This window comes from Lepisosteus platostomus, chromosome 6 (genome assembly GCF_059453375.1).
Source record: "Lepisosteus platostomus isolate fLepPlt1 chromosome 6, fLepPlt1.hap1, whole genome shotgun sequence".
Taxonomy (NCBI): domain Eukaryota; kingdom Metazoa; phylum Chordata; class Actinopteri; order Semionotiformes; family Lepisosteidae; genus Lepisosteus; species Lepisosteus platostomus.
Genome location: NC_142616.1, coordinates 46,996,439 through 47,012,614, shown reverse-complemented (window position 1 = coordinate 47,012,614; position 16,176 = coordinate 46,996,439).

Below are 16,176 nucleotides of genomic sequence, written 5' to 3'. Positions count from 1 at the left end.
GCTGAAAAACACGTTTTGAAAAGTGTGCATTTACTGCCCCATAACTTACATGGGGTTGACCAAACTTGCAGAAACATGTTTATTTCTGCTGAAAAACACGTTTTGACACTTTCTGCACACTGGGGTTAAGATCTGAGTGTGTGGGCTCTTCTGAGCCTTGATGTTACATGGGAATTCAGTTGTCTGAAAAAACGCGTTTATTTCGGGCTGAAAAACACGTTTTGAAAAGTGTGCATTTACTGCCCCATAACTTACATGGGGTTGACCAAACTTGCAGAAACATGTTTATTTCTGCTGAAAAACACGTTCTGACACTTTCTGCACACTGGGGTTAAGATCTGAGTGTGTGGGCTCTTCTGAGCCTTGCTGTTACATGGGGATTCAGTTGTCTGAAAAAACGCGTTTATTTCGGGCTGAAAAACACGTTTTGAAAAGTGTGCATTTACTGCCCCATAACTTACATGGGGTTGACCAAACTTGCAGAAACATGTTTATTTCTGCTGAAAAACACGTTCTGACACTTTCTGCACACTGGGGTTAAGATCTGAGTGTGTGGGCTCTTCTGAGCCTTGCTGTTACATGGGGATTCAGTTGTCTGAAAAAACGCGTTTATTTCGGGCTGAAAAACACGTTTTGAAAAGTGTGCATTTACTGACCCATAACTTACATGGGGTTGACCAAACTTGCAGAAACATATTTATTTCTGCTGAAAAACACGTTTTGACACTTTCTGCACACTGGGGTTAAGATCTGAGTGTGTGGGCTCTTCTGAGCCTTGATGTTACATGGGGATTCAGTTGTCTGAAAAAACGCGTTTATTTCGGGCTGAAAAACACGTTTTGAAAAGTGTGCATTTACTGCCCCATAACTTACATGGGGTTGACCAAACTTGCAGAAACATGTTTATTTCTGCTGAAAAACACATTTTGACACTTTCTGCACACTGGGGTTAAGAGCTGAGTGTGTGGGCTCTTCTGAGCCTTGATGTTACATGGGGATTCAGTTGTCTGAAAAAACGCGTTTATTTCGGCTGAAAAACACGTTTTGAAAAGTGTGCATTTACTGCCCCATAACTTACATGGGGTTGACCAAACTTGCAGAAACATGTTTATTTCTGCTGAAAAACACGTTTTGACACTTTCTGCACACTGGGGTTAAGAGCTGAGTGTGTGGGCTCTTCTGAGCTTTGCTGTTACATGGGGATTCAGTTGTCTGAAAAAACGCGTTTATTTCGGGCTGAAAAACACGTTTTGAAAAGTGTGCATTTACTGCCCCATAACTTACATGGGGTTGACCAAACTTGCAGAAACATGTTTATTTCTGCTGAAAAACACGTTTTGACACTTTCTGCACACTGGGGTTAAGAGCTGAGTGTGTGGGCTCTTCTGAGCCTTGCTGTTACATGGAGATTCAGTTGTCTGAAAAAACGCGTTTATTTCGGGCTGAAAAACACGTTTTGAAAAGTGTGCATTTACTGCCCTATAACTTACATGGGGTTGACCAAACTTGCAGAAACATGTTTATTTCTGCTGAAAAACACATTTTGACACTTTCTGCACACTGGGGTTAAGAGCAGTGTGTGGGCTCTTCTGAGCCTTGATGTTACATGGGGATTCAGTTGTCTGAAAAAACGCGTTTATTTCGGGCTGAAAAACACGTTTTGAAAAGTGTGCATTTACTGCCCCATAACTTACATGGGGTTGACCAAACTTGCAGAAACATGTTTATTTCTGCTGAAAAACACGTTTTGACACTTTCTGCACACTGGGGTTAAGAGCTGAGTGTGTGGGCTCTTCTGAGCCTTGCTGTTACATGGAGATTCAGTTGTCTAAAAAAACGCGTTTATTTCGGGCTGAAAAACACGTTTTGAAAAGTGTGCATTTACTGCCCCATAACTTACATGGGGTTGACCAAACTTGCAGAAACATGTTTATTTCTGCTGAAAAACACATTTTGACACTTTCTGCACACTGGGGTTAAGAGCTGAGTGTGTGGGCTCTTCTGAGCCTTGATGTTACATGGGGATTCAGTTGTCTGAAAAAACGCGTTTATTTCGGGCTGAAAAACACGTTTTGAAAAGTGTGCATTTACTGCCCCATAACTTACATGGGGTTGACCAAACTTGCAGAAACATGTTTATTTCTGCTGAAAAACACGTTTTGACACTTTCTGCACACTGGGGTTAAGATCTGAGTGTGTGGGCTCTTCTGAGCCTTGATGTTACATGGGAATTCAGTTGTCTGAAAAAACGCGTTTATTTCGGGCTGAAAAACACGTTTTGAAAAGTGTGCATTTACTGCCCCATAACTTACATGGGGTTGACCAAACTTGCAGAAACATGTTTATTTCTGCTGAAAAACACGTTCTGACACTTTCTGCACACTGGGGTTAAGATCTGAGTGTGTGGGCTCTTCTGAGCCTTGCTGTTACATGGGGATTCAGTTGTCTGAAAAAACGCGTTTATTTCGGGCTGAAAAACACGTTTTGAAAAGTGTGCATTTACTGACCCATAACTTACATGGGGTTGACCAAACTTGCAGAAACATGTTTATTTCTGCTGAAAAACACGTTCTGACACTTTCTGCACACTGGGGTTAAGATCTGAGTGTGTGGGCTCTTCTGAGCCTTGCTGTTACATGGGGATTCAGTTGTCTGAAAAAACGCGTTTATTTCGGGCTGAAAAACACGTTTTGAAAAGTGTGCATTTACTGACCCATAACTTACATGGGGTTGACCAAACTTGCAGAAACATGTTTATTTCTGCTGAAAAACACGTTTTGACACTTTCTGCACACTGGGGTTAAGAGCTGAGTGTGTGGGCTCTTCTGAGCCTTGATGTTACATGGGGATTCAGTTGTCTGAAAAAACGCGTTTATTTCGGCTGAAAAACACGTTTTGAAAAGTGTGCATTTACTGCCCCATAACTTACATGGGGTTGACCAAACTTGCAGAAACATGTTAATTTCTGCTGAAAAACACGTTCTGACACTTTCTGCACACTGGGGTTAAGATCTGAGTGTGTGGGCTCTTCTGAGCCTTGCTGTTACATGGGGATTCAGTTGTCTGAAAAAACGCGTTTATTTCGGGCTGAAAAACACGTTTTGAAAAGTGTGCATTTACTGACCCATAACTTACATGGGGTTGACCAAACTTGCAGAAACATGTTTATTTCTGCTGAAAAACACGTTTTGACACTTTCTGCACACTGGGGTTAAGAGCTGAGTGTGTGGGCTCTTCTGAGCCTTGATGTTACATGGGGATTCAGTTGTCTGAAAAAACGCGTTTATTTCGGGCTGAAAAACACGTTTTGAAAAGTGTGCATTTACTGCCCCATAACTTACATGGGGTTGACCAAACTTGCAGAAACATGTTTATTTCTGCAGAAAAACACGTTCTGACACTTTCTGCACAATGGGGTTAAGATCTGAGTGTGTGGGCTCTTCTGAGCCTTGCTGTTACATGGGGATTCAGTTGTCTGAAAAAACGCGTTTATTTCGGGCTGAAAAACACGTTTTGAAAAGTGTGCATTTACTGCCCCATAACTTACATGGGGTTGACCAAACTTGCAGAAACATGTTTATTTCTGCTGAAAAACACATTTTGACACTTTCTGCACACTGGGGTTAAGAGCTGAGTGTGTGGGCTCTTCTGAGCCTTGATGTTACATGGGGATTCAGTTGTCTGAAAAAACGCGTTTATTTCGGGCTGAAAAACACGTTTTGAAAAGTGTGCATTTACTGCCCCATATCTTACATGGGGTTGACCAAACTTGCAGAAACATGTTTATTTCTGCTGAAAAACATGTTCTGACACTTTCTGCACACTGGGGTTAAGATCTGAGTGTGTGGGCTCTTCTGAGCCTTGCTGTTACATGGGGATTCAGTTGTCTGAAAAAACGCGTTTATTTCGGGCTGAAAAACACGTTTTGAAAAGTGTGCATTTACTGACCCATAACTTACATGGGGTTGACCAAACTTGCAGAAACATGTTTATTTCTGCTGAAAAACACGTTTTGACACTTTCTGCACACTAGGGTTAAGAGCTGAGTGTGTGGGCTCTTCTGAGCCTTGATGTTACATGGGGATTCAGTTGTCTGAAAAAACGCGTTTATTTCGGGCTGAAAAACACGTTTTGAAAAGTGTGCTGTTACTGCCCCATAACTTACATGGGGTTGACCAAACTTGCAGAAACATGTTTATTTCTGCTGAAAAACACGTTTTGACACTTTCTGCACACTGGGGTTAAGAGCTGAGTGTGTGGGCTCTTCTGAGCCTTGCTGTTACATGGGGATTCAGTTGTCTGAAAAAACGCGTTTATTTCGGGCTGAAAAACACGTTTTGAAAAGTGTGCATTTACTGCCCCACAACTTTCATGGGGTTGACCAAACTTGCAGAAACATGTTTATTTCTGCAGAAAAACACATTCTGACACTTTCTGCACAATGGGGTTAAGATCTGAGTGTGTGGGCTCTTCTGAGCCTTGCTGTTACATGGGGATTCAGTTGTCTGAAAAAACGCGTTTATTTCGGGCTGAAAAACACGTTTTGAAAAGTGTGCATTTACTGCCCCATAACTTACATGGGGTTGACCAAACTTGCAGAAACATGTTTATTTCTGCTGAAAAACACATTTTGACACTTTCTGCACACTGGGGTTAAGAGCTGAGTGTGTGGGCTCTTCTGAGCCTTGATGTTACATGGGGATTCAGTTGTCTGAAAAAACGCGTTTATTTCGGGCTGAAAAACACGTTTTGAAAAGTGTGCATTTACTGCCCCATAACTTACATGGGGTTGACCAAACTTGCAGAAACATGTTTATTTCTGCTGAAAAACACGTTTTGACACTTTCTGCACACTAGGGTTAAGAGCTGAGTGTGTGGGCTCTTCTGAGCCTTGATGTTACATGGGGATTCAGTTGTCTGAAAAAACGCGTTTATTTCGGGCTGAAAAACACGTTTTGAAAAGTGTGCTGTTACTGCCCCATAACTTACATGGGGTTGACCAAACTTGCAGAAACATGTTTATTTCTGCTGAAAAACACGTTTTGACACTTTCTGCACACTGGGGTTAAGAGCTGAGTGTGTGGGCTCTTCTGAGCCTTGCTGTTACATGGGGATTCAGTTGTCTGAAAAAACGCGTTTATTTCGGGCTGAAAAACACGTTTTGAAAAGTGTGCATTTACTGCCCCATAACTTTCATGGGGTTGACCAAACTTGCAGAAACATGTTTATTTCTGCTGAAAAACACGTTTTGACACTTTCTGCACACTGGGGTTAAGAGCTGAGTGTGTGGGCTCTTCTGAGCCTTGATGTTACATGGGGATTCAGTTGTCTGAAAAAACGCGTTTATTTCGGGCTGAAAAACACGTTTTGAAAAGTGTGCATTTACTGCCCCATAACTTACATGGGGTTGACCAAACTTGCAGAAACATGTTTATTTCTGCTGAAAAACACATTTTGACACTTTCTGCACACTGGGGTTAAGAGCTGAGTGTGTGGGCTCTTCTGAGCCTTGATGTTACATGGGGATTCAGTTGTCTGAAAAAACGCGTTTATTTCGGGCTGAAAAACACGTTTTGAAAAGTGTGCATTTACTGCCCCATAACTTACATGGGGTTGACCAAACTTGCAGAAACATGTTTATTTCTGCTGAAAAACACGTTTTGACACTTTCTGCACACTGGGGTTAAGAGCTGAGTGTGTGGGCTCTTCTGAGCTTTGCTGTTACATGGGGATTCAGTTGTCTGAAAAAACGCGTTTATTTCGGGCTGAAAAACACGTTTTGAAAAGTGTGCATTTACTGCCCCATAACTTACATGGGGTTGACCAAACTTGCAGAAACATGTTTATTTCTGCTGAAAAACACGTTTTGACACTTTCTGCACACTGGGGTTAAGAGCTGAGTGTGTGGGCTCTTCTGAGCCTTGCTGTTACATGGAGATTCAGTTGTCTGAAAAAACGCGTTTATTTCGGGCTGAAAAACACGTTTTGAAAAGTGTGCATTTACTGCCCCATAACTTACATGGGGTTGACCAAACTTGCAGAAACATGTTTATTTCTGCTGAAAAACACATTTTGACACTTTCTGCACACTGGGGTTAAGAGCTGAGTGGGTGGGCTCTTCTGAGCCTTGATGTTACACGGGGATTCAGTTGTCTGAAAAAACGCGTTTATTTCGGGCTGAAAAACACGTTTTGAAAAGTGTGCATTTACTGCCCCATAACTTACATGGGGTTGACCAAACTTGCAGAAACATGTTTATTTCTGCTGAAAAACACGTTCTGACACTTTCTGCACTCTGGGGTTAAGATCTGAGTGTGTGGGCTCCTCTGAGCCTTGCTGTTACATGGGGATTCAGTTGTCTGAAAAAACGCGTTTATTTCGGGCTGAAAAACACGTTTTGAAAAGTGTGCATTTACTGACCCATAACTTACATGGGGTTGACCAAACTTGCAGAAACATGTTTATTTCTGCTGAAAAACACGTTTTGACACTTTCTGCACACTGGGGTTAAGAGCTGAGTGTGTGGGCTCTTCTGAGCCTTGATGTTACATGGGGATTCAGTTGTCTGAAAAAACGCGTTTATTTCGGGCTGAAAAACACGTTTTGAAAAGTGTGCATTTACTGCCCCATAACTTACATGGGGTTGACCAAACTTGCAGAAACATGTTTATTTCTGCTGAAAAACACGTTCTGACACTTTCTGCACACTGGGGTTAAGATCTGAGTGTGTGGGCTCTTCTGAGCTTTGCTGTTACATGGGGATTCAGTTGTCTGAAAAAACGCGTTTATTTCGGGCTGAAAAACACGTTTTGAAAAGTGTGCATTTACTGCCCCATAACTTACATGGGGTTGACCAAACTTGCAGAAACATGTTTATTTCTGCTGAAAAACACGTTCTGACACTTTCTGCACAATGGGGTTAAGATCTGAGTGTGTGGGCTCTTCTGAGCCTTGCTGTTACATGGGGATTCAGTTGTCTGAAAAAACGCGTTTATTTCGGGCTGAAAAACACGTTTTGAAAAGTGTGCATTTACTGCCCCATAACTTACATGGGGTTGACCAAACTTGCAGAAACATGTTTATTTCTGCTGAAAAACACGTTCTGACACTTTCTGCACACTGGGGTTAAGAGCTGAGTGTGTGGGCTCTTCTGAGCCTTGATGTTACATGGGGATTCAGTTGTCTGAAAAAACGCGTTTATTTCGGGCTGAAAAACACGTTTTGAAAAGTGTGCATTTACTGCCCCATAACTTACATGGGGTTGACCAAACTTGCAGAAACATGTTTATTTCTGCTGAAAAACACGTTCTGACACTTTCTGCACACTGGGGTTAAGATCTGAGTGTGTGGGCTCTTCTGAGCTTTGCTGTTACATGGGGATTCAGTTGTCTGAAAAAACGCGTTTATTTCGGGCTGAAAAACACGTTTTGAAAAGTGTGCATTTACTGCCCCATAACTTACATGGGGTTGACCAAACTTGCAGAAACATGTTTATTTCTGCTGAAAAACACGTTCTGACACTTTCTGCACAATGGGGTTAAGATCTGAGTGTGTGGGCTCTTCTGAGCCTTGCTGTTACATGGGGATTCAGTTGTCTGAAAAAACGCGTTTATTTCGGGCTGAAAAACACGTTTTGAAAAGTGTGCATTTACTGCCCCATAACTTACATGGGGTTGACCAAACTTGCAGAAACATGTTTATTTCTGCTGAAAAACACATTTTGACACTTTCTGCACACTGGGGTTAAGAGCTGAGTGTGTGGGCTCTTCTGAGCCTTGATGTTACATGGGGATTCAGTTGTCTGAAAAAACGCGTTTATTTCGGGCTGAAAAACACGTTTTGAAAAGTGTGCATTTACTGCCCCATAACTTACATGGGGTTGACCAAACTTGCAGAAACATGTTTATTTCTGCTGAAAAACACGTTTTGACACTTTCTGCACACTGGGGTTAAGATCTGAGTGTGTGGGCTCTTCTGAGCCTTGATGTTACATGGGAATTCAGTTGTCTGAAAAAACGCGTTTATTTCGGGCTGAAAAACACGTTTTGAAAAGTGTGCATTTACTGCCCCATAACTTACATGGGGTTGACCAAACTTGCAGAAACATGTTTATTTCTGCTGAAAAACACGTTCTGACACTTTCTGCACACTGGGGTTAAGATCTGAGTGTGTGGGCTCTTCTGAGCCTTGCTGTTACATGGGGATTCAGTTGTCTGAAAAAACGCGTTTATTTCGGGCTGAAAAACACGTTTTGAAAAGTGTGCATTTACTGCCCTATAACTTACATGGGGTTGACCAAACTTGCAGAAACATGTTTATTTCTGCTGAAAAACACATTTTGACACTTTCTGCACACTGGGGTTAAGAGCAGTGTGTGGGCTCTTCTGAGCCTTGATGTTACATGGGGATTCAGTTGTCTGAAAAAACGCGTTTATTTCGGGCTGAAAAACACGTTTTGAAAAGTGTGCATTTACTGCCCCATAACTTACATGGGGTTGACCAAACTTGCAGAAACATGTTTATTTCTGCTGAAAAACACGTTTTGACACTTTCTGCACACTGGGGTTAAGAGCTGAGTGTGTGGGCTCTTCTGAGCCTTGCTGTTACATGGAGATTCAGTTGTCTAAAAAAACGCGTTTATTTCGGGCTGAAAAACACGTTTTGAAAAGTGTGCATTTACTGCCCCATAACTTACATGGGGTTGACCAAACTTGCAGAAACATGTTTATTTCTGCTGAAAAACACATTTTGACACTTTCTGCACACTGGGGTTAAGAGCTGAGTGTGTGGGCTCTTCTGAGCCTTGATGTTACATGGGGATTCAGTTGTCTGAAAAAACGCGTTTATTTCGGGCTGAAAAACACGTTTTGAAAAGTGTGCTGTTACTGCCCCATAACTTACATGGGGTTGACCAAACTTGCAGATACATGTTTATTTCTGCTGAAAAACACGTTTTGACACTTTCTGCACACTGGGGTTAAGAGCTGAGTGTGTGGGCTCTTCTGAGCCTTGATGTTACATGGGGATTCAGTTGTCTGAAAAAACGCGTTTATTTCGGGCTGAAAAACACGTTTTGAAAAGTGTGCATTTACTGCCCCATAACTTACATGGGGTTGACCAAACTTGCAGAAACATGTTTATTTCTGCTGAAAAACACGTTTTGACACTTTCTGCACACTGGGGTTAAGATCTGAGTGTGTGGGCTCTTCTGAGCCTTGATGTTACATGGGAATTCAGTTGTCTGAAAAAACGCGTTTATTTCGGGCTGAAAAACACGTTTTGAAAAGTGTGCATTTACTGCCCCATAACTTACATGGGGTTGACCAAACTTGCAGAAACATGTTTATTTCTGCTGAAAAACACGTTCTGACACTTTCTGCACACTGGGGTTAAGATCTGAGTGTGTGGGCTCTTCTGAGCCTTGCTGTTACATGGGGATTCAGTTGTCTGAAAAAACGCGTTTATTTCGGGCTGAAAAACACGTTTTGAAAAGTGTGCATTTACTGCCCCATAACTTACATGGGGTTGACCAAACTTGCAGAAACATGTTTATTTCTGCTGAAAAACACGTTCTGACACTTTCTGCACACTGGGGTTAAGATCTGAGTGTGTGGGCTCTTCTGAGCCTTGCTGTTACATGGGGATTCAGTTGTCTGAAAAAACGCGTTTATTTCGGGCTGAAAAACACGTTTTGAAAAGTGTGCATTTACTGACCCATAACTTACATGGGGTTGACCAAACTTGCAGAAACATATTTATTTCTGCTGAAAAACACGTTTTGACACTTTCTGCACACTGGGGTTAAGATCTGAGTGTGTGGGCTCTTCTGAGCCTTGATGTTACATGGGGATTCAGTTGTCTGAAAAAACGCGTTTATTTCGGGCTGAAAAACACGTTTTGAAAAGTGTGCATTTACTGCCCCATAACTTACATGGGGTTGACCAAACTTGCAGAAACATGTTTATTTCTGCTGAAAAACACATTTTGACACTTTCTGCACACTGGGGTTAAGAGCTGAGTGTGTGGGCTCTTCTGAGCCTTGATGTTACATGGGGATTCAGTTGTCTGAAAAAACGCGTTTATTTCGGCTGAAAAACACGTTTTGAAAAGTGTGCATTTACTGCCCCATAACTTACATGGGGTTGACCAAACTTGCAGAAACATGTTTATTTCTGCTGAAAAACACGTTTTGACACTTTCTGCACACTGGGGTTAAGAGCTGAGTGTGTGGGCTCTTCTGAGCTTTGCTGTTACATGGGGATTCAGTTGTCTGAAAAAACGCGTTTATTTCGGGCTGAAAAACACGTTTTGAAAAGTGTGCATTTACTGCCCCATAACTTACATGGGGTTGACCAAACTTGCAGAAACATGTTTATTTCTGCTGAAAAACACGTTTTGACACTTTCTGCACACTGGGGTTAAGAGCTGAGTGTGTGGGCTCTTCTGAGCCTTGCTGTTACATGGAGATTCAGTTGTCTGAAAAAACGCGTTTATTTCGGGCTGAAAAACACGTTTTGAAAAGTGTGCATTTACTGCCCTATAACTTACATGGGGTTGACCAAACTTGCAGAAACATGTTTATTTCTGCTGAAAAACACATTTTGACACTTTCTGCACACTGGGGTTAAGAGCAGTGTGTGGGCTCTTCTGAGCCTTGATGTTACATGGGGATTCAGTTGTCTGAAAAAACGCGTTTATTTCGGGCTGAAAAACACGTTTTGAAAAGTGTGCATTTACTGCCCCATAACTTACATGGGGTTGACCAAACTTGCAGAAACATGTTTATTTCTGCTGAAAAACACGTTTTGACACTTTCTGCACACTGGGGTTAAGAGCTGAGTGTGTGGGCTCTTCTGAGCCTTGCTGTTACATGGAGATTCAGTTGTCTAAAAAAACGCGTTTATTTCGGGCTGAAAAACACGTTTTGAAAAGTGTGCATTTACTGCCCCATAACTTACATGGGGTTGACCAAACTTGCAGAAACATGTTTATTTCTGCTGAAAAACACATTTTGACACTTTCTGCACACTGGGGTTAAGAGCTGAGTGTGTGGGCTCTTCTGAGCCTTGATGTTACATGGGGATTCAGTTGTCTGAAAAAACGCGTTTATTTCGGGCTGAAAAACACGTTTTGAAAAGTGTGCATTTACTGCCCCATAACTTACATGGGGTTGACCAAACTTGCAGAAACATGTTTATTTCTGCTGAAAAACACGTTTTGACACTTTCTGCACACTGGGGTTAAGATCTGAGTGTGTGGGCTCTTCTGAGCCTTGATGTTACATGGGAATTCAGTTGTCTGAAAAAACGCGTTTATTTCGGGCTGAAAAACACGTTTTGAAAAGTGTGCATTTACTGCCCCATAACTTACATGGGGTTGACCAAACTTGCAGAAACATGTTTATTTCTGCTGAAAAACACGTTCTGACACTTTCTGCACACTGGGGTTAAGATCTGAGTGTGTGGGCTCTTCTGAGCCTTGCTGTTACATGGGGATTCAGTTGTCTGAAAAAACGCGTTTATTTCGGGCTGAAAAACACGTTTTGAAAAGTGTGCATTTACTGACCCATAACTTACATGGGGTTGACCAAACTTGCAGAAACATGTTTATTTCTGCTGAAAAACACGTTCTGACACTTTCTGCACACTGGGGTTAAGATCTGAGTGTGTGGGCTCTTCTGAGCCTTGCTGTTACATGGGGATTCAGTTGTCTGAAAAAACGCGTTTATTTCGGGCTGAAAAACACGTTTTGAAAAGTGTGCATTTACTGACCCATAACTTACATGGGGTTGACCAAACTTGCAGAAACATGTTTATTTCTGCTGAAAAACACGTTTTGACACTTTCTGCACACTGGGGTTAAGAGCTGAGTGTGTGGGCTCTTCTGAGCCTTGATGTTACATGGGGATTCAGTTGTCTGAAAAAACGCGTTTATTTCGGCTGAAAAACACGTTTTGAAAAGTGTGCATTTACTGCCCCATAACTTACATGGGGTTGACCAAACTTGCAGAAACATGTTAATTTCTGCTGAAAAACACGTTCTGACACTTTCTGCACACTGGGGTTAAGATCTGAGTGTGTGGGCTCTTCTGAGCCTTGCTGTTACATGGGGATTCAGTTGTCTGAAAAAACGCGTTTATTTCGGGCTGAAAAACACGTTTTGAAAAGTGTGCATTTACTGACCCATAACTTACATGGGGTTGACCAAACTTGCAGAAACATGTTTATTTCTGCTGAAAAACACGTTTTGACACTTTCTGCACACTGGGGTTAAGAGCTGAGTGTGTGGGCTCTTCTGAGCCTTGATGTTACATGGGGATTCAGTTGTCTGAAAAAACGCGTTTATTTCGGGCTGAAAAACACGTTTTGAAAAGTGTGCATTTACTGCCCCATAACTTACATGGGGTTGACCAAACTTGCAGAAACATGTTTATTTCTGCAGAAAAACACGTTCTGACACTTTCTGCACAATGGGGTTAAGATCTGAGTGTGTGGGCTCTTCTGAGCCTTGCTGTTACATGGGGATTCAGTTGTCTGAAAAAACGCGTTTATTTCGGGCTGAAAAACACGTTTTGAAAAGTGTGCATTTACTGCCCCATAACTTACATGGGGTTGACCAAACTTGCAGAAACATGTTTATTTCTGCTGAAAAACACATTTTGACACTTTCTGCACACTGGGGTTAAGAGCTGAGTGTGTGGGCTCTTCTGAGCCTTGATGTTACATGGGGATTCAGTTGTCTGAAAAAACGCGTTTATTTCGGGCTGAAAAACACGTTTTGAAAAGTGTGCATTTACTGCCCCATATCTTACATGGGGTTGACCAAACTTGCAGAAACATGTTTATTTCTGCTGAAAAACATGTTCTGACACTTTCTGCACACTGGGGTTAAGATCTGAGTGTGTGGGCTCTTCTGAGCCTTGCTGTTACATGGGGATTCAGTTGTCTGAAAAAACGCGTTTATTTCGGGCTGAAAAACACGTTTTGAAAAGTGTGCATTTACTGACCCATAACTTACATGGGGTTGACCAAACTTGCAGAAACATGTTTATTTCTGCTGAAAAACACGTTTTGACACTTTCTGCACACTAGGGTTAAGAGCTGAGTGTGTGGGCTCTTCTGAGCCTTGATGTTACATGGGGATTCAGTTGTCTGAAAAAACGCGTTTATTTCGGGCTGAAAAACACGTTTTGAAAAGTGTGCTGTTACTGCCCCATAACTTACATGGGGTTGACCAAACTTGCAGAAACATGTTTATTTCTGCTGAAAAACACGTTTTGACACTTTCTGCACACTGGGGTTAAGAGCTGAGTGTGTGGGCTCTTCTGAGCCTTGCTGTTACATGGGGATTCAGTTGTCTGAAAAAACGCGTTTATTTCGGGCTGAAAAACACGTTTTGAAAAGTGTGCATTTACTGCCCCACAACTTTCATGGGGTTGACCAAACTTGCAGAAACATGTTTATTTCTGCAGAAAAACACATTCTGACACTTTCTGCACAATGGGGTTAAGATCTGAGTGTGTGGGCTCTTCTGAGCCTTGCTGTTACATGGGGATTCAGTTGTCTGAAAAAACGCGTTTATTTCGGGCTGAAAAACACGTTTTGAAAAGTGTGCATTTACTGCCCCATAACTTACATGGGGTTGACCAAACTTGCAGAAACATGTTTATTTCTGCTGAAAAACACATTTTGACACTTTCTGCACACTGGGGTTAAGAGCTGAGTGTGTGGGCTCTTCTGAGCCTTGATGTTACATGGGGATTCAGTTGTCTGAAAAAACGCGTTTATTTCGGGCTGAAAAACACGTTTTGAAAAGTGTGCATTTACTGCCCCATAACTTACATGGGGTTGACCAAACTTGCAGAAACATGTTTATTTCTGCTGAAAAACACGTTTTGACACTTTCTGCACACTAGGGTTAAGAGCTGAGTGTGTGGGCTCTTCTGAGCCTTGATGTTACATGGGGATTCAGTTGTCTGAAAAAACGCGTTTATTTCGGGCTGAAAAACACGTTTTGAAAAGTGTGCTGTTACTGCCCCATAACTTACATGGGGTTGACCAAACTTGCAGAAACATGTTTATTTCTGCTGAAAAACACGTTTTGACACTTTCTGCACACTGGGGTTAAGAGCTGAGTGTGTGGGCTCTTCTGAGCCTTGCTGTTACATGGGGATTCAGTTGTCTGAAAAAACGCGTTTATTTCGGGCTGAAAAACACGTTTTGAAAAGTGTGCATTTACTGCCCCATAACTTTCATGGGGTTGACCAAACTTGCAGAAACATGTTTATTTCTGCTGAAAAACACGTTTTGACACTTTCTGCACACTGGGGTTAAGAGCTGAGTGTGTGGGCTCTTCTGAGCCTTGATGTTACATGGGGATTCAGTTGTCTGAAAAAACGCGTTTATTTCGGGCTGAAAAACACGTTTTGAAAAGTGTGCATTTACTGCCCCATAACTTACATGGGGTTGACCAAACTTGCAGAAACATGTTTATTTCTGCTGAAAAACACATTTTGACACTTTCTGCACACTGGGGTTAAGAGCTGAGTGTGTGGGCTCTTCTGAGCCTTGATGTTACATGGGGATTCAGTTGTCTGAAAAAACGCGTTTATTTCGGGCTGAAAAACACGTTTTGAAAAGTGTGCATTTACTGCCCCATAACTTACATGGGGTTGACCAAACTTGCAGAAACATGTTTATTTCTGCTGAAAAACACGTTTTGACACTTTCTGCACACTGGGGTTAAGAGCTGAGTGTGTGGGCTCTTCTGAGCTTTGCTGTTACATGGGGATTCAGTTGTCTGAAAAAACGCGTTTATTTCGGGCTGAAAAACACGTTTTGAAAAGTGTGCATTTACTGCCCCATAACTTACATGGGGTTGACCAAACTTGCAGAAACATGTTTATTTCTGCTGAAAAACACGTTTTGACACTTTCTGCACACTGGGGTTAAGAGCTGAGTGTGTGGGCTCTTCTGAGCCTTGCTGTTACATGGAGATTCAGTTGTCTGAAAAAACGCGTTTATTTCGGGCTGAAAAACACGTTTTGAAAAGTGTGCATTTACTGCCCCATAACTTACATGGGGTTGACCAAACTTGCAGAAACATGTTTATTTCTGCTGAAAAACACATTTTGACACTTTCTGCACACTGGGGTTAAGAGCTGAGTGGGTGGGCTCTTCTGAGCCTTGATGTTACACGGGGATTCAGTTGTCTGAAAAAACGCGTTTATTTCGGGCTGAAAAACACGTTTTGAAAAGTGTGCATTTACTGCCCCATAACTTACATGGGGTTGACCAAACTTGCAGAAACATGTTTATTTCTGCTGAAAAACACGTTCTGACACTTTCTGCACTCTGGGGTTAAGATCTGAGTGTGTGGGCTCCTCTGAGCCTTGCTGTTACATGGGGATTCAGTTGTCTGAAAAAACGCGTTTATTTCGGGCTGAAAAACACGTTTTGAAAAGTGTGCATTTACTGACCCATAACTTACATGGGGTTGACCAAACTTGCAGAAACATGTTTATTTCTGCTGAAAAACACGTTTTGACACTTTCTGCACACTGGGGTTAAGAGCTGAGTGTGTGGGCTCTTCTGAGCCTTGATGTTACATGGGGATTCAGTTGTCTGAAAAAACGCGTTTATTTCGGGCTGAAAAACACGTTTTGAAAAGTGTGCATTTACTGCCCCATAACTTACATGGGGTTGACCAAACTTGCAGAAACATGTTTATTTCTGCTGAAAAACACGTTCTGACACTTTCTGCACACTGGGGTTAAGATCTGAGTGTGTGGGCTCTTCTGAGCTTTGCTGTTACATGGGGATTCAGTTGTCTGAAAAAACGCGTTTATTTCGGGCTGAAAAACACGTTTTGAAAAGTGTGCATTTACTGCCCCATAACTTACATGGGGTTGACCAAACTTGCAGAAACATGTTTATTTCTGCTGAAAAACACGTTCTGACACTTTCTGCACAATGGGGTTAAGATCTGAGTGTGTGGGCTCTTCTGAGCCTTGCTGTTACATGGGGATTCAGTTGTCTGAAAAAACGCGTTTATTTCGGGCTGAAAAACACGTTTTGAAAAGTGTGCATTTACTGCCCCATAACTTACATGGGGTTGACCAAACTTGCAGAAACATGTTTATTTCTGCTGAAAAACACGTTCTGACACTTTCTGCAC